We start from the raw sequence: 26,731 nt of genomic DNA, 5'->3' as shown, positions 1-26,731 counted from the left end.
TTGATGGAAACCTCATTTTATACCTCATAGTAATATTTTCTCCAACTCCTCCCTTAATAAATGTACATTAGTAGTAAGTCTTCTCCAATTCAATGTACATATGGTCTTCTCTCCATCATGTTTACTGTTTCATGCTGAGTCCTCTGACAAAGCATTCAAGTTCTACTCCCTCCCATTTCTGTTTTGTTCAATTTAAGACCACCTCCTCCATGAAGCCACTGCTAATCTAGTCTAAAATTAGGCTTTAAAAACTAAAATCTACTAAATATTTAGATGAAACATGTTGAAAGTCACTGTGAAGATAGAACTATTCACCCTCTGGCAAGTAAGCATTCTTTTGGATCAGTTAGCTTCTTTTTATGTAAAAGAGAAAAACCATAATGTCTGCTTTATAATGTTCTTGTGATAAGTACATGATAACTTTCTTAGCAAGCATTTGGAGTAGCACAGTTTGATAGTAAATGTAGTTTTTTTCTTTCTTCCCCTCCATTCGAATTCTAGAGAAAATGTTGTCCAAGCTAGTCAAGTGCAGCAATTAATCAAATTTACTTCCTTTTGTCTTTCAATTATTTTTGTTTTGTGACTCTTCATTGTCCACCATCTCTTCCAATTATTCTATGATCCTCCTGTTTAATATAAATGGGAGAATATCTACCCCCTAAAATAAGGGTGCCTATTCACGCACCATAGTATTTCCTGTCTCTTTTGTCATAGTTCAACATACACAGCTAAGATCAATAAATATTTATTAGAAGAATCAATATTAGTCACATGATCAAATATTTGGCAGAATAATAATTCACATATAAGACCCAAATTAGTAACACTTTATCGCTGGCTCTTCTAATTTACCTGATGCCATTGAATTTCTTACAATAGAAGGGAGCAAAACACTGTCCAATTTCAGGCTATTTTCTATGACCTAAACTGGAGAGCTCCCTAAGTTTCAGGAGGTATCACAGGAACAATATTACACATTTAATCCCAATGTGAGCTTGTTAATTTCATAGGCAGAATTTTTGGCCTAAAGATTATATTCCTGTGATTCCTTGCATGTGTCAAAAAATAAAAATAGAATAAGATGGCCCTGGGCAATGAACAGTGAGGATTGCAAATAAGGAAAAGTAAAAGTAAAGTCTCATGCATTACCAATGGGAAGATGACTCTGTGGTCATGATAGCTGAAGGACACTGAATCTTAAAAATTACAATTTAATATATAAGTTGTGTTCATTAATTAAAGGTAACTTTGTACATAAAGGCAGTTGAACAGAGCAGTTATAAGTTGCCAGATACTACAGGCTTCTAACCTACTAAGTTACTTAGTGATTCTCTGCCTCATTTTCCCAACTGGTAATATAGAAAAGAGAATAATAGTTCTTGTCTAATAGCATTATGGCTAAGCAGAAAGAACTGACTCATGTAAAGGCTTTACAGCAGTGCCTGATAAGGAAAAAACCACGCAAGGATTAGGTATTAACCTGACAGTCTCCCCAAACACCTTGTAATGAGTCTGCAATAGAGTTCTATCTTCTATTTAGCACTGTCAAAAAAGTAGAGCCCAAAGAGCAAGTTGAGGGATCCTGAGACTGGGCTCACTACCTGGACATCCCTTTCCCTAGGGAGTAAGAGAAAAGCAGTCCACAAAACATTACAGAGGGCTTCGCTTCCCCATGTTCCTCTTGCACTTGCCCTGAGACCTTAAAAAGCAAATAAGGAAATCTATGAGTCCTGTTTCTACGAGGCCCTATGTTCCTGAGATTTTTGATGCTGATATTCTTTAGTGGCACTTCTGGGCTTTGAAATAAAGGGCATTCTAAACAAAATAAAAGACACAAAGTAGTAAATTTTCTTTTGTTTCTGGACTATGCCAGGCTGTTCTCAGGGCTTACTTTTGGCTCTGCGGTAGGGGATCACTCCTGTGGGTTTGGAGGATAATATGTGGGGCTGGAGAACAAATCTATTAGCAGCTTACAAGGCAAGTGTCTTACTGGTGCACTATTTCTCCAGTCCAAAAGATGCAAAATAAAAGAAAAGCTTCCCCCAGTGAGAGGAAACTTAATAAGAAACAAAACAGAAAAGGGCACACCATTTCAATCCTTCTCCCCAAAGATCTCAACAAAGTGAAAGAAGGTAGTTGTGTTAAAAGTCTATTGCAACAAGTTCTACAAAGCTGAGTTCTTAGAATCGAAGTGAAATGTTGGTGGTACCTTCAGACTTTACACATTTGACTAACAGTTGGGAAAGTAGTGATTTTGTGAATTAGATTGGAAGGATTCTGCATCCCTAAAAGATATGGAATATTATATGTCATCTGATTTTGATATATTACTCTAGAAAGAGAATGTAATTTAAAAATAGATTACTCTTTGATGCATATTTACTGTTGCCTTAATCTCCAGTCCAAAAACATCACCTTTATTTCACTTAAAACAGCAGCATTACATACACATAAAATGTGAAACATGTGCATTGCTAAGGCACCCCTCCAAGAAGGTAAGCTCAGCATTTCCATCGATCACATACCCATCAGACTATCTTAGTTAAGGCCCTATCATTTCAGGAAGGAGGGTGTTCTACAGAATACCAGGCACATGGAGTTTTATTCTTTCATGCATTTTGTGACAAACCTCAGGGAATATATTTAATGTTCAACAACAAAAATATAAAAGTTCTGGAGCCATCCCAGCAGGAGGTGCTGATGTAAGCAGCTGTATTCTGGTGCTAACTGTACCACAGAGCTTAAGACACTATCAAACAGGTCAGGCAGAGAATGTGACAACAGGCATGATTCTTGGCCAGGACAGCAGAAGAAAGAGCAATTTCTGCAAGCTTCTAAGCCACTCGGTGTTAATTTATTGCTCATATCCACACTATTATCATTATTGTTCTTATTAATTTATTGTTACTAGCTTCCTATGGGAAGATAGAACTGTATATCTTCTTGCACGGTAGTTATTCTTTGGGATAACAGGGTATCATTTTGCCAGTTTCTCTCAGTTGCTAAATTTGCTGAGAAAAATCACAGGGGTTCGGGCTTCCTGCCTAAAGGAGGAACATCTGGGGATCAGCGATGTGTACTTGTGTCAACCCATCTCTACTGTCCCCTTGAGCCCTATTCCCTACAATCTGAAAGGAGTAAAGCTTCCAGAGTTCAACTTTGTTTCTAAATTTACTTAAAACATAATTGCTGAGATCTAATAAAACTCAGGTCTGAGTTTTGTATGTTTGAAATAAGACTGTTTAAGTTCTGAAAGAAAGCTCAATTTGAGACACAAAAATAAGAACAAACACACACAAACACACACACAAACACACACACACAGTTACAGCCACCACCATCACCTTCATCACTGCTGCCGCTGCCACCACCAGATCTTAAGAAAAATAGATGAGAAGTGTCCTTAAGCTCTACAGTCCTTAGAAATGTGTTAGAACATCCCTAACAAAGCCCTAAGGGAAAGTGCAGTTGCTGGGACATTAACCAAGATATTTGGAGATCTCACTTTTCAGCTGGAAGTAGAAAGGCAGAGACAATGTTAATTGCATGAAAATGAGCAAAGAAGTAGGTTTAACTTTCATGCTCTAACAGGGCCAGAGAGGGAGATTACAAGGAAAGCACAAAGGCAAATGCATGAGGCAGTCTCCTACCTCCCAAGGGAGAGAGATGAGCATCACAGGATTTGCTGTAGAGGCCCACGGCCAGCACAATCTATTAAATAGCTCAAGTTAGTCAATGTGGAAGAAATTTTTAGACACACATGCCCAACCATATGTGCATGGCCAAGATTTAAAATAGAAAAGTGAGAGACTGTTGGATGACTGAGGATTTTTCCCTTGCCAGGAAGTCCTCCTTAAGGATTTCATAGCTAGCAAAAGAGAATTGCTTGCCAGACAAGCCAAGAAAAAGACACAGAAGATTGGGACCTGCTTTCTTAATGATGAAATGTCACACTGCTATGTAAATCAACCCAAAGAAAGAGGCAGGCATGATTAAGATGGTTTTGCAGAAACAAGAGAGGTTTCTCAACATTTCTCTAAACTGTTTTTAATTCCTCAGACCTCAGGGCCTAAATACACACACAATGTAAACCTATCAGTAGTTGTCCTGGGCAGTATAGTTAATCCTTTGTCATCAGAATTCTGTGTTGCAGTGAAAAAGTACAGTGTGTGGCCACAATTCATGAGGGGCAGATACCTGAATTATCATGGTTGACACAGAGCAAAGAGCTACCCCTACTGGGTTTCAGTGCCTATGTGTTTTCTTTTGAAAAATGTGTGTGGAATAAGATGATTAAAAGATAAAATGGACTGCATTAACTGCAGAAGAATCAGATTTATGAATTTTCAGTTATGCTTTCTGTCTTATTTTAAATATTTTACTACCAAACTACCATCTTTGCAAGTTTGTGCCTCAGTTTATCTCTCTGTCTTCCCTCTAATCTCTCTCTCTCTCTCTCTCTCTCTCTCTTTCTTTCTCTCTCTCTTTCTCTCTCGTATTCTCCCTCTTATACCTTGAGTCAAAGGAAAGACCTATTTCTTAGCATGCTGTGGGGGACACTGATAAAGGTGATATTAGCCGGTGTTTACTATATACTGATTCAATATCTATGGTGGAAAATACTTTTTTCAACTGGGGGAGAAAAGTGTTTTCAATACTATTTCCTTATACCTTGAAATGAGAGTGGCTTCTCTACTATTTTCTTATTCTTTGAAAGCATCCATGTTTCAGGATTCTGGTCTATAGGTGATTTGCTACTTTAATTTATGTGTTCCAGAAGAATTGCAATCTTATTTTTTAAAAGTTCCATATCCTAGGAAACTTCCACCTCAACTGGATCATACATTTTTAGTTTGCTTAGATTTCTATATTTTATAACTAGAGAGGGCTTTAGAGTTAATTTCATCAAATTCTGTCACTTTACAGATGAAAAGTGTAACATTCTCTGAAATGTTAAGTGAAGTGTTATAGTCCAGCACTCCTTGACAAGCTAGTCCATAGGAGTTTTGAGGTCTCCTGACTCCTAGTTTAGTATTCCTAGTATTATACAATATTTTACTATCATGCTGTACAATTAACTCTTCCATGTTATGAAAAAATAGTATGATTGATTTCTCTACCAAAACCCATTCTGTTTAAATTTTAGACTCTTGGGGCAGGAATAATCTCTGTTAACTCAATGTTAAAAACTAAGACCCAATCATCAAAAAGATTGCAAAGGTGAGATGCTCTGCTGATGATAAAAAATCAAAGTGTGCTTGTTTGAGTTGCATTAAATGCCATAAGCACATTACTAATTCATGTTAGGACCAGTCCTATATTGTTCTGGAAATAGTGATAAGATAAAAGAATAGTCCACAGACCACCTAAAGAATATCTGTCTAACATAAGTGTTTCCACAGAAGAATAGGCATTACAGTTTCAGAGAAAGTGATGTGGCTTCTTTACTTCTGGGATCCACACAATGACCCACGCAACGTGAGCTCTAGCATGTCTTTTGTGGAGAACATCAGCTAAGTGCTAGGAATTTACCATCCTCATTCACATCACAGCTGTAAAGGTGACAGATAAATGAGCCCACCACTTTCTTCTCATACATACAGGAGGAGAACTTCAAGATGACTTTACACTTGAAGATAAAGCTATGGCACTCCAGAAAAATCCATCCCATAGCTTTCTAATTATGCCATTGATATGGATAAGGTGTAGGCCATAATTTTATCTATTTCTTATCAATCTCGCTTTCTAGCATGAATTTAGGGAAACTCCTAAGAAAACCAAATGTTTGTCTTACCCACCCCTCATATTCTTTCTGTAATTTATAGTACAGGACAGGAATATACAGAAAGGACAGAAAATTCAAAGAACTGGATTCAAATTTTGATATCATAACTAATTACATAGCTTTGGAAGAATAATTTGATCTTGATGGGCCTTTGTTTGCTCATCTTCAAAATGAAAATACTAAAGAAGGTAGATTCAAATAATTCTTGAACTGTTCCTCTTCTGGAAAATTCTTAAAATACAAAATTACTTTTAAAGAATGACAGATGAAGAACACTAGAAGACATGACTTAAATTTCTCTTAATTACAGTGTCTAACAAGTACCCAACTCCCCAGTAAATAATAAAGCATAAAGGGAAAGCCTACCAGCATTATTCATTTACTTCTGAATTATTATGAAGTACTAATATTAAGTACATGTGGTAGTCCTTGTATTCCTGTATGTAACATACAAATATGTAATAATATGCAATTGTAACAACAAGGATATCATGTAGTTGATAAGATTATTTTTCTTCAAGTTTAAAAGTGTTGTATAAATATTGGCTCATCTATTTTCTGAATACCAATAATGCCAGGTACAGCTAGAAATGGAGAAAGGGAGGGAGTAAAACTGTATATCCACACTTTGGAGGTTGGCAATCCAAACCCTGACAAAAGTACTGATTTCCCTTGGGTGACACAAAGCCAGGAACAGGCCTGGGAACAAGGAAGCAGGATTCGGGTGTGTAGCCCGCTGCTCAGAGCACTGTCTAGCCCAGCTCTCCAATTTACAGCAAGAAGTTTATGGCATGGCATTACCCAGGCACTTTAGGGTGTCAATTTCCTTTACAATTTTATAAAATATCATTTGGAAGGAGGAAGAAATTTATGCCTGTGTACTAAAGAGCTCTCCTGCCTGCCCACCCTCTTGGGATAAGAGTTTGTTTCACCTGAACAGAGTTGCAAATACAAGCCACATACTCAATGTTGCAAAAGCTGAGGGGTTTTGTTTTTAATTTAAAGAACAGCTCTGATTTGGCTACATTTTAAGTAGGAACATGTAATACAAATTCACTGAATTCATTCAGATGGGAACAAGTTATGGCACCTTAATAATGTCAAGAAACCAGATGTATAGTTACTGTTTTCTTTTTCCTCCTCTCTCATTCTCTCTCTCTCTCTCTCTCTCTCTCTCTCTCTCTCTCTCTCTCTCTCTCTCTCTCTCTGTTGCTCTTGCTACACAAAATCAGCTCCTCAGATACTGAGATGCTAGAGATTCATTGTCTTGCAAAATATTCAGGTGTCTCATGATGATCTATAATAATAAACCTCCAGTGCTACAGAAAAACACAGATAAAAATGGGAAAAATATATGCTTGCATACATAAAATGAAATATAGATGTGATCAGAGAGAGTGAATCACAAACACAGAAAGGAAGCAGGTAGAGAAGCAGGAAGATAGCTTTCCTTTCAATCATGTGAGAGATAGAATGGATGCTCATTAAAGTCGTTTACAGGACTCCAATTTGTTCTGTGATTAAGAGGTATAGGTTGGAGGAGACTGGTGAGGAAGATCAATATACTTGTCTTCATTCTTAATTCTTCTCTAATGTCTCTGTCTCCACAGAGCTGCTGAACCAAAGATGTAGAGTCAATCTTTATCCACCAGGGGTCCTCACTTCAGAAAAAAAAGAACAAAAAACACACAAACCAACAACCAACCCCCCAAACCAAGAACCAAGAAACGAAAATACGTTGGGCTATAGCAGAGAAGTTAGGTTGAGATTTGGCTCAGTCCTTGAAGTCCTAGCTTTTGTTCAAGTGTTGTGATGTTTCTCATCAATAGATGTGACAGGGTGAAGACAGGGAGGACTGAGGGAATCATAGAGAAGACTGTGATGGGGTAGAGCAAAGCACCTAACTCTCTTTTATATCAAAGCATCAAAAACCATATCAGTGTTACTCATCCACATTGCCACAATTCTCTAGAACTCAAGCCAAAGGGATTATTATTCCAAAAGCTCAGCAGGGGCATCTGAGGTCCCATTTGAGGCTTGCAGTAATATGGTACACATTTCTCCAAATCTTCTAGGTTCAACTTTTCTGGAAGTACATTTAAACTATAGTGACTTTGCTCTCCAGGGTACATATGCAATGTTGAAATACTTTGGGTCCCTCATTTAGAGGAGAAAGACTTTTGCATTTAGTGAAATAAGGTCAGGGGAGCTACTAGGAGGAAAGAATCTAGCTCAAAATGAGAATGGTATTGAGATTGAAAAGCCTGCTCTTTAGTGATAGGGATATGTTGATGCTTCTTCTAAAGATGCCAACTATATAGCTCTCTGATCTCTGGATCCTTCACCCAGAATTACTTCAAAAATTAGAAGCAGAAGTTTACAAGTTCTCCTGCACCACAGTGTCTGTTTTAAATACAGTTGCATGCAGAATAATACTTGTCATCATGTACTATAGAAAAGAGCTTTTGGTGGTTGGTTTGGGAAACTGAGAAGGGATGGGAAGGTAGAAATGTTTATGTGTTATTATCGTTATTGTAACTATTCTGTGCTATGATTTTAAAATCTATTTGTGTGATATGTGTCCATTAAAATAAGTATCCCCTGCTTCCTGGACACATAGATATTGCAGTTGATGTTCATATAACTCAGTTCTGGCCAAAAAGAGATGAGATAAAGTTATAAAAGCATGTCTAAGGATCAGAGAAAAAGCTCAAAAGAACTAGAACATATATTGTTCGAAAAGGAACAAGTTTCTCTCACCAGAACCTCATGGTCCTCCAAGAATTGCAAGAGCACCTTTGAGCAAAGAGACATGAGTAGCCCCTAAGCACTGCCAGTGGAATCCCCAAGCAAAGACAATTTAGGACTGACTCATAAAAAATTATCACCTGACCCTCTGTCTCATTCACTAGGCCATATAAGGAGATTTCTAAGACTAAAAGGAATGATGGTCCCAGCAGATAGAAATAGTCTGAACAATAGTTTGAACAACACTCACCTGTCCTTCGCCAACTACAAGACCAAGATGACTGCCCTCCGACATCCTGATGGATCTATCACATCTTCCAGAAGGGCAATGGAGAGGATTATTTATGACTTCTACTAGGATCTCTTTGACAGCCACATCCACCTGTCCATATATCAAATTCTGTAGGATGGAAATGTCGTTCCCAACGTCTTCCCTTCCGAAATTCGACACGCCATTTTTTCAGTAAAGACACATACAGCACCCAGTCCAGACAAGGTCACACCTGAACACCTGAAGAATCTGCCGCCAGTACTCATCCATACACTGGCTCGACTCTTCACATGCTACCTGTCTGAATGCAAGGTTTCGTCTCAATGAAAAACCACCAGGACCATTTGTTGTACAAGAAGGGAGACATCCATGACATCGCAACTATCACCCAATCTGCCTGCTGTCTGTCGTCTACAAATTGTTTACTCAAGTCATCCTGAATAGAATAGGCAGAACACTAGATGAAGGACAACCATGCAAGCAAGCCGGGTTCCGAAAAGAATTCAGCACAATCGACCATATCCACACAGTGACCACGCTCATTGAAGTTTCGCAAGAGTTCAAGATGCTGCTCTGTCTCACATTCACTGATTTAAAGAAGGCCTTTGATTCTGTTGAGATTGAAATGGTCATCGAAGCCCTAGCCAAACAGGGCCTTCAAACTCAGTACATCAAGATCTTCTATAAGCTGTATTATAGATTCACCACCAGGATCTCACCATTCTACAAGGAAGTGATCATTGATGTAAAGAGAAGGGTCAGGCAGGCTGATACTATTTCACCGAAACTCTTCAGTGCCACCCTCAGGAATGTCATGCGATAACTGGAATGGGAAGGAATGGAAGTAAAGGTCGGCAACTACACCACATTCGCTTCAATGATGAAATCTTTCTAATAACACCAAACTTTAGCCAAGCAGCACAAATGCTGGCTGACTCCGACCACAAGTGTGGGAAGGTCGGACTTTCTTTTGCAGCTGAATCTCACCAAAATAATGTTCATGAAAAACGAACTAGTCCCTGACGTTCCATTTGCTCTCAATGAAACAAACATCTCTGAATTAGCAGCTATGTGTACCTGGGTCGAGAACTCAACATGAGGAGCGACTTGGCACCAGAACTGTGCAGGAGGAAGAGAGCAGTGTTGAACGCCTTCAAGAGCATCGAAGAAGTGGTTAAGAGGATGAAGAACCTCCGGCTCTGGGCACATCTTTTCGACTCCACCATTCTTCCTGCACTAACATATGCCTCACAGACCTGGGCCCTATGAAAACAGGATGAAAACGCTATTCAGGTATCTCAAAGAGGAATCAAAAGAGACATGCTTGGAGTATCACGTTTCACTCAAGTCAGAAGGAATTGGAGTTCTGACCTCCATTGACGATCAAGAATCAAGGATGCTGTCTCGTTTGCCAAGGTACCAAAAATCATACGAGCCAGACATGTAATGCGATTCAGAGATGACCACTGGACTAGAGCTGTTACTAATTGGATTCCACAGGATGTCTTAAAAGACCGCATGGCCCCCCACCTATGAGATGGTCAGACTTCTTCATCAAAACCCTGAATGAGCAGTTTGAGACTCTCCCTGTTCCTAGAGCGAGCAGATACCATTGGGCTACACTAGCACTCGACAGCGATGACGTTACTGGTGCCCGCTTGAGCAAATAGAATATCAACAGGATGACAAGTGATACAAGTGATACAAGTTTTTAAAAACATACAACCATTTGCTAATCAATACTTGCACCATCTTTATATGAATAAGAAAATGTTTTATTTAATTGAGAAGTTGGGGTTAGTTAAAGCACCTAGTATTACTTATCCTAAATTAATGCAAAATGCATGTATTATTTTAATTTTAAAAGCATCATTCAAATAAAACAATGAAAGATAATTTAAGAACTTTCCTGAGGAAAAAATATTATTCTAGACTTTCTTCATGTCATCAATATTTCAACTTTTATTGTAAACTGTCTCATATTATTTTTACCTTAAAGCATCTCAGTGGCTTCCTATTGTATTTTGTATAATATTTAAAATTATTTATCATGATCCACATTGGCCATCACAGTTAAAAAAGAACACAGTGCTTCAAGGGGAATAGCAGGGGTTTTGTGGTTGAAAGAAAGATATTTGCCTACCACCACAGTGTTGAAGGTCAGGTATCTCCTTCTATACTGTTAGCAGTAACAACTCAGGCACAGACTGTTAATATTTCTGTTTAAGATTTTAAATAATTATGGAATGAAACAAAGACACAAGGAGAGATGAGAAATCATGTGGGCTGACAGCCTTGAAAAAGAGGCTTCAGTGGGACCAGATGTCCCAAAGTGCAGGACATTCATTAGCCAGATTGTCCCTACGGTAGGACATTGTTTACACAGCCCTGATACCTCCTTGAGATTATACCCATTTATGAACATATTACTTAAACTTTCAATTGATTCTGCACTGTAGCACTGCCGTCCCGTTGTTCATCTATTTGCTTGAGTGGGCACCAGTAATGTCTCCATTATGAGACTTGTTGTTACTGTTTTTGGCATATTAATAAGCCACGGGTGGTTTGCCAGGCTCTACCGTGTGGGCGGGATACTCTAGATGGCTTCCTGGGCTCTCCAAAAGAGGTGGAGGAATCGAATCCAGGTCGGCCACATGCAAGGCAAATGCCCTACCCACTATCGCTCCAGCCCAAATTGATTCCATGAGGGATTATATATTTTTTGGCATTAATCAATTTTAGAACATATTACTTGCAAGTAAGCCCTTGAGTGAGAGAATGGCTGGACTTCTTTTCCCCAGTCCCTATCCTCAGGAAATTAAATCCCATGAAAACAGAGATTGTGTCTGCTTTGTTTCATATAATAGATTATATATCAGACAGTGTAACAGCATTTATTATTTACATAATAATATATAATATTATATTATATATTATAATATTATAGTTATTTATATAATAAATGCTGTTACACTGTCTCATATATAATAGGAACTAAGTATACTTCAATGAAGATAGAATGTCAGACAAAATGTATCTATCAGTATAAGTTTGGGGGTGTAGGGGCAAAATCTCCTTCCTTTTCAGAATTAAAAGTTAATAAAGCAGGAAGTCTGGAGTAGGAGAAAGTGGTGAAGGGAAATTGAAGTGTCAGGAAACTGACTCCTGACTGATGAAAGATACTGGAAGTACAGAAAAGTACTTGCGGTGGGCCTTGGGGAGGTAGTTTGGGTTACAGTTTGGAAGATGGAAAATTGAACTTTCTCTCTAATGCCTCCAGCTGGCTATTTAGAGTAGTGCAATCACTACTGTTCCTACTTAACCACTGTCAAGTGACCTCCTTCCTAACATGTGCCAGTTTTTCAAAATGTGGAAGTTAAAAAATAATGATAATAAGTGGATATTGGTAACAGAGAGTCAATAAACACAGGTACTTATTCAAAAAGTAATTCCACCTCTCTAACCTTTAACTTCCTGGTTCTTCCTACTTCAATTGCCTACAAGTTTGACTTTGAGAATCCAATGATGTGTTGCATTATCTCTTATAAATTTAAAAATCATTAATAAATCTATATAAATAATTCATGTATATACTTATAAAATACCCATGGCATACTCGATATGCCAGAAACAGTAACAACAAGTCTCACAATGGAGATGTTACTGGTATCTGCTTGAGCAAATCGATGAACAACAGGGCGACGGTACTATAGTGCTACAGTGCTACTTATAAACAGCAATAAATATATTAAGTTAACACCTCCATCTCCTAAGAAAACAGCATATCTTTTTTACGAGGTGGGCTGCAAAGCCAGCTCACATTGTAATGCACTTTTTTTCCACGGACAGCTTTTAGACATTCTTGTTAGATCTGCTATGGAAGAGTGAAAATAAGTGGTTTCAAGGAGGTATCACCACCTTCTTGATAGTGATTTGTGATAGGAATGAGGGTTGTGTAGAATCAATGAGTAAAGAAATTCCAATGAGATTTACATGTTGGAGATTTTTGTGGGAATCTCAGGGAATCTTTCTGTGTATTGTTCAGAAGCTGCTGGGGTAGAGCCTTGCACCTCATGTCTCATCCTCAGTCCAGGAGTCTACCCCTGAATTTTCTCTGGAGAATCACTCACTGCAGGCAAAAGACACTTCTGACTTAATGTCCCCATGGAAGACAACAGGGGCTTTAACCAGCATGGCTTATCCTTGTGATTTTTGACACAGAAAGGTAGAAGGGGAAGCAGGGTTTCCACTACTTAGGGTTGGAGCAAGAGGCATTTTAAAAATGTCTTTCTATGGGAACATTTTAAAGTGGCCTTTTCATATATAAGTGCATGAAATCTTCATGTGGTGGCTTATACCTAAAACTCATTTTTATTTTTTTTTATTTTTATTTATTTTTTGGGGGGTCACATCTGGCGATGCACAGGGGTTACTCCTGGCTCTGCACTCAGGAATTACCCCTGGCGGTGCTCAGGGAACCATATGGGATGCTGGGAATCGAACCCGGGTCGGCTGCGTGCAAGGCAAACGCCCTACCCGCTGTGCTATTGCTCCAGCCCCCTAAAACTCATTTTTAGAGCTTGCTAACCCACGTCATTGAATGCGTACTTAAATTCTGCAAAAGAATATTACCTTTAACCTGGCAAAAGGTAAAAGTCCCAGAATATAAAATATTGTGTGCTGGCTGATATAGGAAACCTGAGTTCTAATTCTGGTTCTACCATTAAAGTAATTTGGCCAATAATCATAACAGCACCCCCACTGTGAAAGTCATTTTTCTAAAATAATTAGAATGGATAAATTTCAAAGGCATTCTGAAAATAGACTTCATTACTAGGTCAACCTTTAAATCAACACAAGTTGTCAATAGATAAAACATGTAAGAATGGAGGTACAGGTCTTCTGGGGAGATAGCATGGAGATTAATGGCCAGGAGAAGACTTGTAGAGAAACTGTGGAAACCGCTGGACAAGGAAAGCTCAGAATGTAACCCCTGACAATTTGTTTCCCTTTTCAGAGTGAAAAGGACCTGGGGAAAATTCAGATTTTAGTGAGACTTAGAGGGAACAGATAAGAGGACCAGAGCAAAGTTGCAGGCAATGACTCATTCACAGCAGAAACTAATAAGGATTTGGGTGCTGGCTGACAAGCTAATGGTAGTCTGGAACACTGAACATTAGATATGGACAAATGGCAGCCCACAGTCAGTGAGGGTTATGCCCACCACCTGTGGCTAGCCAGGAATTCTAATAAAAAGAGTCTGTGACACTGTCAGAGACTCATAAATATGTGTACAATGCAATGTGCACTCCAGCCCGAGCATCTCAACCTGAAGCAGATGCCTCCTGGCTCATGACAGTTAACTGAGCTAATTCTTCATAGTCCCATCAGCAGGCAGAAGGGAGAAGCAGGGGCAAAACAGGAAAAAACACACTGAAATGAAAGGACCTGAGAGTCACCTTTTCCCATAGACTCCATGTAAATCTCCTGCAAAGGAAGCATTGGTCCCTTCACCTCCACTCATTGTATGGGTTTATTTGTCAAACTAGCAATAAGGGGAGAGAAGGACCATAAAAAAAAAAAAAAAAAACAGGAACACTTCCCTTTTTGAATGTTTGGTAAGTTTGGGGACCTGGATTTAATGCAGGACGGCATTCCTGGGCCAAGTGCATATCTAGCCAAACAGTTTCCATCCCGAAGTTTCAACCTGCAGGAAAAGAAGGCTTTGAAAACGCAAGGCACTGATTAAAAGTGAGTGCCACAAATACACACTCCAATATCATCAAGAGCAAGTCAGAACCCACACCAGAGTTAACAGGAAACTCCGAAGAGAGTCAGAGTCACCACTGAAACAAAAGCCCTTGCTCTGAATGCCAGCTCAGCAGGCAGCGCTCGCCTTTTCAATGGGACTCGCTCTTTGATGTGTGTTTTTTACCTGCAACTTTCATGTGGTGATGGAAGAAGCTAAGAGCAAGGTGGTAGCATTATGTGAAGACCAATGCTTTCAAATGGCCTTTGCCCTTCAACAGCACCAGGCAGACAAAGAAGAACCACGTTGCCCGGAGAAGCCTACCTGTTTTTTTTTTGTTTTTTTTTTTTTTTTTAAGATTATCCGTGCCAGCAGAATCTAACAGGGTGAGAAGGAACACTCCCTTCAATTGGAGAGGAAAAAAAAAATTGGTGGGACCAGTTAGAGACAGAGATGGCTTAAAATAAGAGTTCACTTATAGCTTTACTTGGATCATAACCCAAATTAAAACTATTTTTGTCCAATTAGCTTAAAATAAAATACCTCTCTGTGTGGCAAGTCTTTCACACATTCATTGCAGTAATGAAAGAACCAAGCTGCAGTGGAAGTTACAGGATCTGGGGCCTTGGGAAACCACACAGGTGTGTCTAGTTTTGCATAATACATTCTGGGGAAAGCTAAGTGGAAGGAGAACTATATTTTTACTATAAAGTGCAAGCTATTTTAAAACATATCACTGATAAAACTAGTTTTCCTTTTTTGATGAGTAAACAGCTCTTTATATTTCTGGGTTTGCCTAAGAAGCTGGCTTTAACTTGAAGGAGCTGAGCCCACTGTATGAGATAGGGAATCCTACAGTTAGTTTATACCCAGCAACCCATTCCCTACACTCGCACCTCCCCACCCCCCACCCACCCTGCTTTTACAAAAGACCACAGCAGAAAGGAGACAGCAATGCAAGCAATGCATTATTAAGTTGAAATGGGTAGCAAAAAAAGCAGCTTAGAATTATTAGGTGCTATATGGAATTACATTGCAATGGAGACACCTGTTCTTTGGGGACCTGGGTTAGAAGAGTACTACAGGACAAGCCTACCTGTCCAGAGATTAAGCTGTTATCCATCCAGGCTTGCAGAGCTCACATGCCACTGACAGTGACAGGTTCAGAATGTGGTGGTCGGGTGGCCTTTGATTAGTTGTCATGAGGCAATTTAGGCTAAGACCTTCTTCCACCATCAGGGGAACTCAAGCTGCAAAGCAACTTTTCAGAGCCTGATTGAGAGGAAGGTCAACTAAGATGGGAACGGAAAGGAAAAAGCAGAAGAGAGGAAGGTATAGAAAGATTTTCCAGTATTTATGTTTCAGAGGCCAAAGGGGACTGACTTAAATCAAAGTTTCCTAAAGGACTGGCTGAATATGAAATTATTAATAAAGCCCAGATGTTATCTTCAGGTGGTGTACCCAGGATTAGTCACAAATCCCTTAAATTTTAGATGTTCTATTTTTAAGACATAAGTTAAATTCCATTTTGCATGGAAAGCAGCAGACTAGTGACTTACAGCTAGCTAAAAATTAAAATTAAAAAAAACCTTTTGCACATATTTCTGCATGGCCTTGTGTTTAGTAGATGGCAGCAGACTGAGAGGGAGTGATGTGTGCTTCTTCTGGGTCAGGCCTTTACAAAGAGGGCAGAAGATCCAGGGTGCCCTTTCCCCTTCTACAAACTGGAACCTGGAAGCCTCAGGCTGCCAATGGCTAGGACAAGAAGTTAGCTTTAAGGTCTGTAAGAGTCCTGTGGGATGGAAGTTCCTGACTTACTGAAAACAAATTTAAACTCTAAACCTTACTGTGTTTAAGTCATGATACTCAGAGAATCTATGCCTTACAGCACTTCTCGTTCCCTGCCTAAGAAGGCAGGGAGATGCGTCTCCAAAGAGGGGCGAATAATCGCTTCAAGCCTCAGAGATAGTGATGGCACAGGCAAGAAACAAATGCAGATCATGTAGTGGGAGTCAGGGGAGAAGGGACCTTGGAAATTACCGCAGACACCCATTTGATCTGATTGTGTTCTCTGAGAAGTTGCTCTGGAAGGTGGCACGCGGAAGACACTAAGAGAAGCAGGTGTGGTTGAAAGGTTGGTCCCTCCACACTGAAGCAGGACTCGGGTGTCACAGAAATGCTTAAGACCAGGGAATAAAACAGGGAATGCCCTAACCTGCTATTTAAATATGCCAAGTTGTTACCTTGTCTCGATGGGAGAAGTTTTCACAACACAGAGAGGGGAGAGAGTAGTCCAAGGGAAAAGGTTGTGCAGACTAGACTTTTGTGGTTGTCACTACAGAAAGGGCTCAGTCAATGAGTTGTTGGACACCTAGAGGTGTACAAATGCACGGGAGGGTTCCTAAACTCAGGTCAAAGCCAGACTGTGATGTTATCAGGAAAAATAGATTCTGTTCTATGATCAGCCTCTATTTTATTACAGAACTAAAATGCTGAAATTCCTGTTTTGTAATTGGCTGAAAATAGTGAGTGCCTTGTGAACTTCGAATCTTTAAAACCCTGGAAATATTTGAACATAAGTCTTGCTTGAGTTTTTATGGTTTTCAGCCACACTTTTCATTCCTGACCTTAAGTAAGCTCTCCATGGAGCATGTAGTATGCTGAGGATGGAAGCACTTGGAAATGGCTAGGCCTTTCTGTGCTAAAGAATCAGGAATCTAAACCTTACCCTATCATGGCTTTGTTCCAAGACAGCATCTCCATGGAACCCTGGGGTAGGGTGAGTACAATATAATATGCTTTTTCAGAGGACAAATGGTGCTAACTATCCAAAAGTACACTGCCTACTCAGAGTACATTGTGCATTCTAAAAACATGTAAGTGCTCTTCTGCCTTCATGAAGAAGGTAAAAGCAAGAAAGTGGATTAAATGGACAAACAACAGCCTACTTCAGATTTGGATATTACATTGTCTTCAGTGAAGTGTTTCTAATGTTCTTGAAGCTTGCAAATAATGAAAAGGGTATCCCCCTATTGAAATTCAAGTAAATACACTATAATTGGTTTAAAGTGCTTTTAATCCTAGTGTTTTCATGTTTTAAAACTCTTTTTTTCCCCAAGTTTCAATAGCATGTTCTTGAAAGATATGCACTCTAAGTAATTCTTTGTCCTCAGGAAGACACTCAAATCACTTTTTCTAAACTGATGGTCTGGCATTCTTCCAGAACTGATTTAGAAGTTATGGCTCACACCCCATGTCTGAGCCGTCTAACCTTGGCACATTCCTAAATCCCCTGAATAGGGTTGGCAGTTGGGAAGGATGGCTATAAAAAGAGAATGCTGCATATATCTAGCTCTGTTTAGCAAATGTTGCATTTTGAAAATCCTAGAGAGTGAAGAAGACATTGCTGAGATACCTACAAAATCTCATTAATCTGTAGGACCATTCCATATGCCATGTTACACTCAAAATAATTTAAATTAGTATAGTGCTATTGATAGCAAACACGTGCACATTATCTCATCTGATCAATAAAATAATCCTGGAAAAGCACGCAGATCAAATATGACTGCTCTGTTTGATAGATAAAGATACTGAGGTGCAGAGAAAGCTAAGTTTGAGGTTACTGAGTTAATTAATGCCTGAACGGAGGAAGAAACTCTGTCTCCAGGCAGCTGGTTTGGGTCCCTTTCCATGGCAGCATGCTGTTGCCTCAGAAGCCATTGGCTCCTATCCATCCATTTTCAATCTGTTTTTGATGATGGCTAGACTACTCATAGTGCCGGTTATAGGCTACCAAAGAGAAGAGATTCATGGACACCAAAAGGAATGCTACTTTCAAGGAGACTTCAAATAGACATTGGTAGAGACAGAGGAAAATGTCCCTTTATCTCCAGCACCTTAAACCTCCAGCATAAGCACTCATCATTTTCACTAATGTGCAATTTCTCTCAAAGCTCTTTGGAGTTAGGTTTTGCTTTGCCTACTGTGAGAAAGGCATCTACCACGCTAAATTGGGCCCTCAGGCATGCACCCAGCTTCCTTAGAAGCCAATACAGTTTAGATGGAGTCCTTCCATGCACGTCTCCCAGGATGGCTCTAGACAGCCTATGAGTATACTTTATTTCCTTTAAAACAAGTAACCTAGAAAATGAAATAACACATATTAGATTAAGCTCTGTCCCATTTGGCTAATTTAGAAGTTAATGGAAGGTCTCTTTCGGTCATAGGTATTGGCAGAGACACATTCAGTGAAAATCTCATGGGAACCTCACTCAGGCACAGGAGCAGCTCATATCCATGAATTAAGAATGTCTCTTAAAGACAGCGTTTTCCTCTCTACAAAGGTGTCATTCAGGTTTCCTTGAGAAAGGTGCCACTTACCAAATCTTTTCCACTCAAGGTACAGAAAATAAAAAAATATAGAGAGGGAAGGAAGGAAAGAAAAAGGAGAGTGGGAAGAGTACCTTTAAATTAGGAATGACAGAGAATGGAATAAGTGAAATGAGAATGAAAGATTACTATTAAATGCAACGAGAGCACCCATTGAACAATAGGTTTATCACAACTAACCAGCAATTTTACTTCTCTGAAACTACTGCCACACCTAATACATAAACTGGTAAGAAAACTAATATATAATATTGATTTTAATTGTTTTGCAAAGTAAATGTTATTTAAATAATATAAGCAGTAAAAAAAAAACAACTGTCTCATGTTAATAAATATATTCAGAAACCAATAATTTCTGGAAACACATTTTGTTGCTGTTGCACACAGCTAGAGGTGTTCGGGGCTCACTGCTGACTGCACTAAGGAATCAGGAATCAGTACTCGTGATGCTTTGAGGACCATTTGGGGTTCTGGGGATCAAACTTGGGTGGCCTGTGTGCAAGGCAAGTGCTCTACTCTGTATACTGATACTACGGCCTCTTTTCAAACACTATTATGATCTATTCTGTCACAAAATTGATGAAGTCAATCCACGTGCCGGCCACTTTTCAGAACTGAGTCAACTTCTGATAAACATTTTTAAAAACAAAAGGATGTTTTAATCTCTTTTCCAGGTGCACACTGAGCTTCTTCAGCATGATGAGATTTACTCTATGATCTCTTGAATATTTTGTATATATTTGTAAAACTTACAAATGAGGGTGGTCTGTAAATTCTTGTGTTGTCTTTTTCTATCTGTCTGCTATCTTTCTTTCTTTCTCTATCTTTCTGCTATCTTTCTCTAATTTTGGCATTAGAGTAATTTTAGTGTCATAAAACATATTACATTTTTCAATTTTTTTTTTGGGGGGTGAGAGGTGAGGCTTGGATCACACCCATTAGTACTCAGGGCTTACTCCTGGCAGTGCTCAAGGAACCTTATGTGATACCAGAAATGGAACCTAGTATAAGCGTATGTAAGGCAAGCACCGTACCCATTATACAACTGTACAGCCTCTACATGTTTTAATATTATTCTATATCAATACCAATTTAAATTTAATTAGGCTTTCAAGATCTCAGGATTTGGTTCAGAATAAATTTGATATTTCAATCACTTTTGATTTTTTTCTTTTCTTTTTTCTCCCCATTGTTTTTGGGGCCTTCCCAGCTATTAACAGGACTTATTCTTGACTGTTTGCCCTGAGATCACTCCTGGTGGTGTTCAGGAGACCATATGTGATGCTGGGATCAAAACCAGGTCAGCCATTAGTGCAAGCCAAGCTCCCTACACATCATACTATCACTCTGAGCCCCCACATTTGAAAATCTTATATTGCCCCACTTACTCTTTTAATTACTTCTTATTAATCACTAATGAACAATTTTTATAATCACATATTCCTAACATGGTTTTAAAAATAAGTTCTTTTAAGGATACTAAAACATAATTTTATATTTACTTCCGATAATTTTTATTGACCCTAAATTTATTCTAAATCTCACGCTCCTATTTCCAATTTTATTTATGACTACACATTGTATTTGTACAGACAAGGTCTTAGAAACTAGTAAAATAATTTAAAAAAATTATTAATATTTGGTTTAGATTATAAGACATTTTATTTTATTTTAAATAAAAATAGATTATAACTGATTTCCATGTTTTACTTTTAAATTCTTTCTTTGGAGGGAAGGGGGTAGGGATTGGTTGACTCCCACACTGCTGTTCTCAGGGCTTACTCCGGGTTCTATTATCAGGGAGTCATTCCTTGTGGTGGTCACAGAACCATGTTTTGCTGAGGCTCAAACTGGGCTAGGACACAAGCAAGGCTAGCACTTCAACACCTGTACTATATCTCCAGAATCTTACTTCAAATTCTTTTAAATTTATCTCTTCTCTATTCCCTCAAGAAAATAAAATATATAAAGCTATCACTTTACCCCTGAATAATAGCTTTGGCTGACTCATAAAGTTTAACATGTTACAATCCCATATTTATTGTTTACTTAGTAATGTACAATTTTATTTTTGTGCTAATTTGCCTTATAACTTGATTCAAAAGGATCTTCTGAATCTGAATTTTTAACTCTAAAAGGATCTTTCTAAGTCCTGCACAATAGCCAGAAGAGAAATAGTTACTGACTGTTAATAATATCAGTTGTAACTAAGAAGATGATACATTACTACCAACTGTTATACTTCTTAGCATTTCAGGTCTTAGACATGCAATTTTTAGTATTCACAGTGTCACATTATCCTACTTTGACTTTCTGGGAATTGGGGAGTTTTTTAGCGTATAGAACCTAAAAAAACTAAAAACTTTAAAAAATAGTTCTATGTTTGACTTCACTGAATTTCTCAATAAACTGAAATGTAGGCCAAATATTTTTAACATATTTCTGAAAAAAAAGGAAGGGTTAAAGGGTGTGTTTGTTTTTGATAAAGAAATGTAAATAAGCAACAGAAAAATAGAAAAAAATTAAGTGAAATTTCTGTTTCCTTTCACTAACTATGGTCAAAGGGGTACACCTGCAGAATATTTAAAATATAACACCCTGTTGTTCTTTGTTGTTTTCCCCAATAAAGGAAAAGCAGGGGTTGGGTGAAAATAAGGATGCTGATCATACACTTTTTTTTTTTTTCTTTTTGGATCACACCCGGCAATGCACAGGGGTTTCTCCTGGCTCTGCATCTAGGAATTTCGCAATCAAAAATTACTCCTGGCGGTGCACGGGGGATCATATGGGATGCTGGGAATCGAACCTGGGTTGGCTGTGTACAAGGCAAACGCCCCACCCACCGTGCAACTGCTCCAGCCCCGATCATACACTTTCTATTCAGAGATTCTACTGCTGCCCCTCTTTGCCCAGGGTAGCTTCACTAGAGAGTATTGAGCCCATCTTACAAATGGAGACTCAAGGTTAAAGAGCTCTGATGAATTTCCAGTGATATGCTTCCAGGTCTTTTTTTCTACAATCAGTCCATATCACAGCTACATCTGCTGATCTTTAAAGTCTATTCAACCAAAAAAAAATTTCTTTTTCTAGTCCTTCATGGAAACACACTTCTATTACTTGACCTTTGGTCTAACTGTTGCTGATCTAAAATGTTTTTTTCCCTACTTTGTGCCAGGTTTCTAAATTCCATGCATTCTTCAGGGAGGCTGTCAGGTTTTATCTGCCATAGGCCTTTATAATGTCAGCCACCTTTACTGTTACCTCATTGTAGAACTGACATGGCAAAGAAACGTGATTTACCAGTAATTTCAGGATGCTACAGGGCAGACATAGTAAGTTTCTGATAGAATAGAGCGTAGCTTGTTAGTAGGGTGGGATGTCTCAGAAGATTTTAGTTATTGACGATCAATGTATGACTCCTCATTGAAAATGACCAGTGTGACTGGTCATTGAAAATGGAAATGAGGGCTGGAGCGATAGCACAGCGGGTAGGGCATTTGCCTTGCATGAGGCAGACCCGGGTTCAATTCCAAGCAACCCATATGGTTCCTCGAGCACCGCCAGGAGGAATTTCTGAGTGCATGAGCCAGGGGTAACCACTGTGCAATGCTGGGTGTCACCCCCCCACCCCTACAAAAAAATGAAATGAAAGAAACAAAGAAGAGATAGACTACAAACTATAAATTAAGACAGTTCCTCAGGGGCTGGAGAGATAGTACAGTGGGTATTTCTCTTACTTTGCACATGTTGACCTGAGTTTGATCCTAGCATCCCATCTGAGAGGGAAAAAGTGCATTGGAATACCCACTCAAGGATGAATCCTGGAAGATCCAGAAGTTAGCCATGAGCAATGAGGGCATGCCCCCACCACCTCCAAAATGATGGACTACAGGTAGGAATGTTGAAAAAACTATTCAAGAGCAAGTATTCCAAAGCATGTTTTCTTTAAGTGCTCATTTTAAAAAATACTATTTAAAATTCCAATGCTTATGGCCTGGGAAAATAGCACAGGGATAAAGTCACTTTGCATGTAGACCACCACAGTCCAGTTCCAGCCACTGCATGACCCCAAGAACCACTGATATTCACCCAAGCATAGAATCTACAGTAGTCCCCAAGAACCACCAGGTGTGTCACAAGTTCTTTACTGCTGCAAGATTCCAATATTTACAACTATATCTGTATCTCATTAAATGTGTTACCTAGTATTAAAAAAGGTCATTACCCCCCCAGAAAAAAAAACCTCCAGAAACAGATAATTTCCCTAAATATTCCTAAGTGGCAGAAGTGTCGTATTTATTAGTTGGATTTTCAATTTTTGACACGAAAATTTAATTTTCCTGTCAGATATGTTTTATTTTACTCTGAATTTCTAAATTTATAGACATTCATCATTACTTCAGGTTGTAGGCACTGCATCAGTAGGAACTGCATAATATTTTCCAATTTTCTCCTTTGATAATCTCTTGTACTTTTAAGGTAGTCACATTTCACTTAGTTGTATGCAGTTTTGAGTTTATTTCCTTTCTTGGTGAATAAAAGAAGGAAGTAAACTCCAATTCTCTAAAAATTTGCATAGCACTAAAAGAAACTGTCTTCTCTTTTCTATCTCAACCTACCTCAATCATCATTTCACTGTATAAAACATCTTTCTTGGAAGAGTTTCAGACACTTATTATACTTTTTCCCATATATATGTCTATTTAGCAATCAGAGATCAAAGCTTTTCCTAGAAAGCTTATTATCTCAAATTTACTGTCCATATTAGCTACAATATTTAATTTTCTTCTAGATTTTCCCCATCCACTTTGTCAATTCCTTGTTTTAAAAGTTGTTATTGCTTTCCAGCTGTCCATATTTTCTTCTCATTCCTTTTCCTGAAAAACTAACTTACATCAGAGGTCAATATCTCAGCTATCATTTATTTCATGGCCTCTTCTCACTCACAGAATTTTTTCTCTTAAATAACTCTTTTTTTTCTTGATATACTTATAAATGAGCTCCTTATTACTCCTAAGCCTTTTTACTAGCAATGTCTCATTTTCCACTTTTGCACTCCTTATCTTTTCTTTGCTAACTTTAAGTCATTCTATTTTATATAGTTTCTGTCTTCTCCTCTCCCAGGGCAATTGTCCTGTTAAATACAGATATTGAGCAGTAATGGGGAATGGCAGATTGTATATTTTACTAGAATTCCAGAGGCAGAAGGGCCCTTTAGCCATGGCTCTACCCAACTCTCTCACTGCCAGAGTGCAGTAAAGGCTTTTGTGCTTGAAATCTATTGTCTTAGGCTATTTCACCTCTATCTACAATTATGATCTTAATATGTACTTCCATTGCATCATACTTATGAGATTTTTCTCCCATTGTATTTTTCAACTAAAAATTGTACCTTGTAGTGTTGTTATCAATGATCACATTCCTAAGTAGGCAGTGAAGAGAATGAAAATGATTAACTCTATTAGAGTGAGGTCATTTGCATACTGTTCAGTCATTTGGATGCTGGCAGATCCTAAAACTGTGTTTCATAGTCTTCGTCATATTTCTCCCTTGATATTAAGGGGTAGCCTATTTTACTTGCTCTAAAATCTACTTTTATTTTTCTCTCTTCCACAAGAGGATAGCACACACTAACATAAGCATGACACTGCAAGATAGTTCCTGTCTTCTGAGCTAATGTTCTCCTTGGCATAATTCATCATCCTCTTTAGTTTTTCAGGGCTTATGACAATGGAGACTCCCCTAATATCTGAATGAAGTCCTTCATAAATATTTTGCTGAGTGATTGATATCTCCTCTAGTTATTTTTCTCACACTTCTTCCCCTCTGTATATAACAGATGGGATTCCATCATCAGAAGCAGATGTTGTAGAAAAAGTATCATGAGCCCAGAAGCCCTTATTGGAGGCCCAGTTCTCCCATTAACTACCGCTGCGATCTCCAGGAGTCACTTGACCTCCCCAGGTCTCCAATACTGTGTCTGTAAATTGAAGATGAAAATGTCTTCTTCAGAGGCATATACAGATGATTAGAAAAGATATACATGAAGTGTTCCTTAATATAAAATTGACACTCTGATTTCTGACCCCTCTTAGCTAGATCATGTTCATTTTTTCAAAATAGATGCATTTTTTCCTTTATCACACAACCCTCTCTTATTAGCTTCCATAATAGTATTCTAAGAAGTTTAGTTATATTTTGAGAAATACCTAAGAGCAAATCATCAGATACCAAATGGATAACTTTAACCATTCCCCCTCCAGCTCCATCCATGTCTGATTAGGCACCAACTTCTCTACTTTTACTTATGCAACTTAGGGCTGTCCCTGCAGGAAAAGTAGGGTTCTTATTTGATTTTTGACTCATTCATTGAAATAAGGTGTTAAGGCTGCCTGTGGATCTGGAAAGCATTATGGAAGTAAGAAACAGACAAATGTAAATCTCTTAAACCCTTATGATAAGCAAAGTCTCCTCAGTTCAACATATAAATATAAACACTAAATCAAATCAGATGCTTATATATATTTTAATCCTATCATAAAACATTTTGTTTTGACAGCTTGGTAATATAAAGTAAAAACATAGACAACCAAAGAATCAGTATCTTAGCTTGCCTACTACCTGAAAGTCTTTCCTGTACATAAATAGGGGGTGGGGGGAAGTATGTTTATGTAAAGGGAAACACTGATTTACTAGAACTGATTGCTTCATAGTCTAATTACTTTTCAACTGGCTGTTCCAAATTAAGATGTCATTGATGGCTTTTGGTGATATATTTCATTTTAAGCAAATTTATTCTATAATAGAGTACATCATAATGGAAACCAGAGTTCCAACTCTTCCCTCCTCTTTGTAGCTTGATATCTTGACAAGTAAATTAAATTTAGCAGTTAAAATGCTTCCATTAGTAATTTTATTAAGTTAATTAAAGAATCTCTCTTTCTGAATTTTAACTACCTTCCTTTCAGAACAATGTTGATTTTTTTTAATCCCATGTATTTAGGGACTGTGATATAGTCTAGGACCAATCAACAACTCTATCAGTATTGAATTTCTGTGGGCAAAAAAGATTCTAAGCAAATCAAGAAAAATTAAAAAATAAGAACAAGAGCAAGAGGATAATAACAAGAAGAACAAGAACAAGAAGAATTGTCTTGAAGTCCTTAAAGGAGCAGTCTACTTCATATAACAAATGAATTGGGGTTTTAATACCTTTAAAATAAAGATGAAGAGAAGAAGAGAAGGGCGGAAGTTAATATCAAGGTTATTTATGCTTAGCAAGTGGTAGAACTAATAACCAGTGTCTCCACCCATATAAGATAAATTATAAATAATTAAGTTGAATTTAATGCAGATATGTAAAGAAGAACACCCAACTTTTAGTTTTTTTCTTTAGTAAGTTAACAAGTTGAGTGAGATACAAAAGTTGATGATGCACTTAAATAAAAACTTCAAAAACAAACAGTACTATGAGGCTTAGGAAATCACTGTCACTGTATCACTGTCATCCTGTTGTTCATCGATTTGCTTGAGTGGGCACCAGTAATGTCTCCATTGTGAGACTTGTTTTTGGCATATCGAATATGTCACAGGTAGCTTGCCAGGCTCTGCTATGTGGATGAGATACTCTTGGTAGCTTGCCAGGCTCTCTGAGTGGGGGGAGGAATAGAACTCGGGTCTGCTGCATGCAAGGCAAATGCCCTACACGCTGTGCTATTGCTACAGTCCAGGGTAACATAAAGGTCTTATTACTTATTTCTCCTTGGTAATCACAAATTCAGGAATT

The sequence above is a fragment of the Sorex araneus genome, chromosome X, assembly GCF_027595985.1.
Source record: "Sorex araneus isolate mSorAra2 chromosome X, mSorAra2.pri, whole genome shotgun sequence".
Taxonomy (NCBI): Eukaryota; Metazoa; Chordata; class Mammalia; order Eulipotyphla; family Soricidae; genus Sorex; species Sorex araneus.
Note: the sequence above shows the minus strand (reverse complement) of the source record.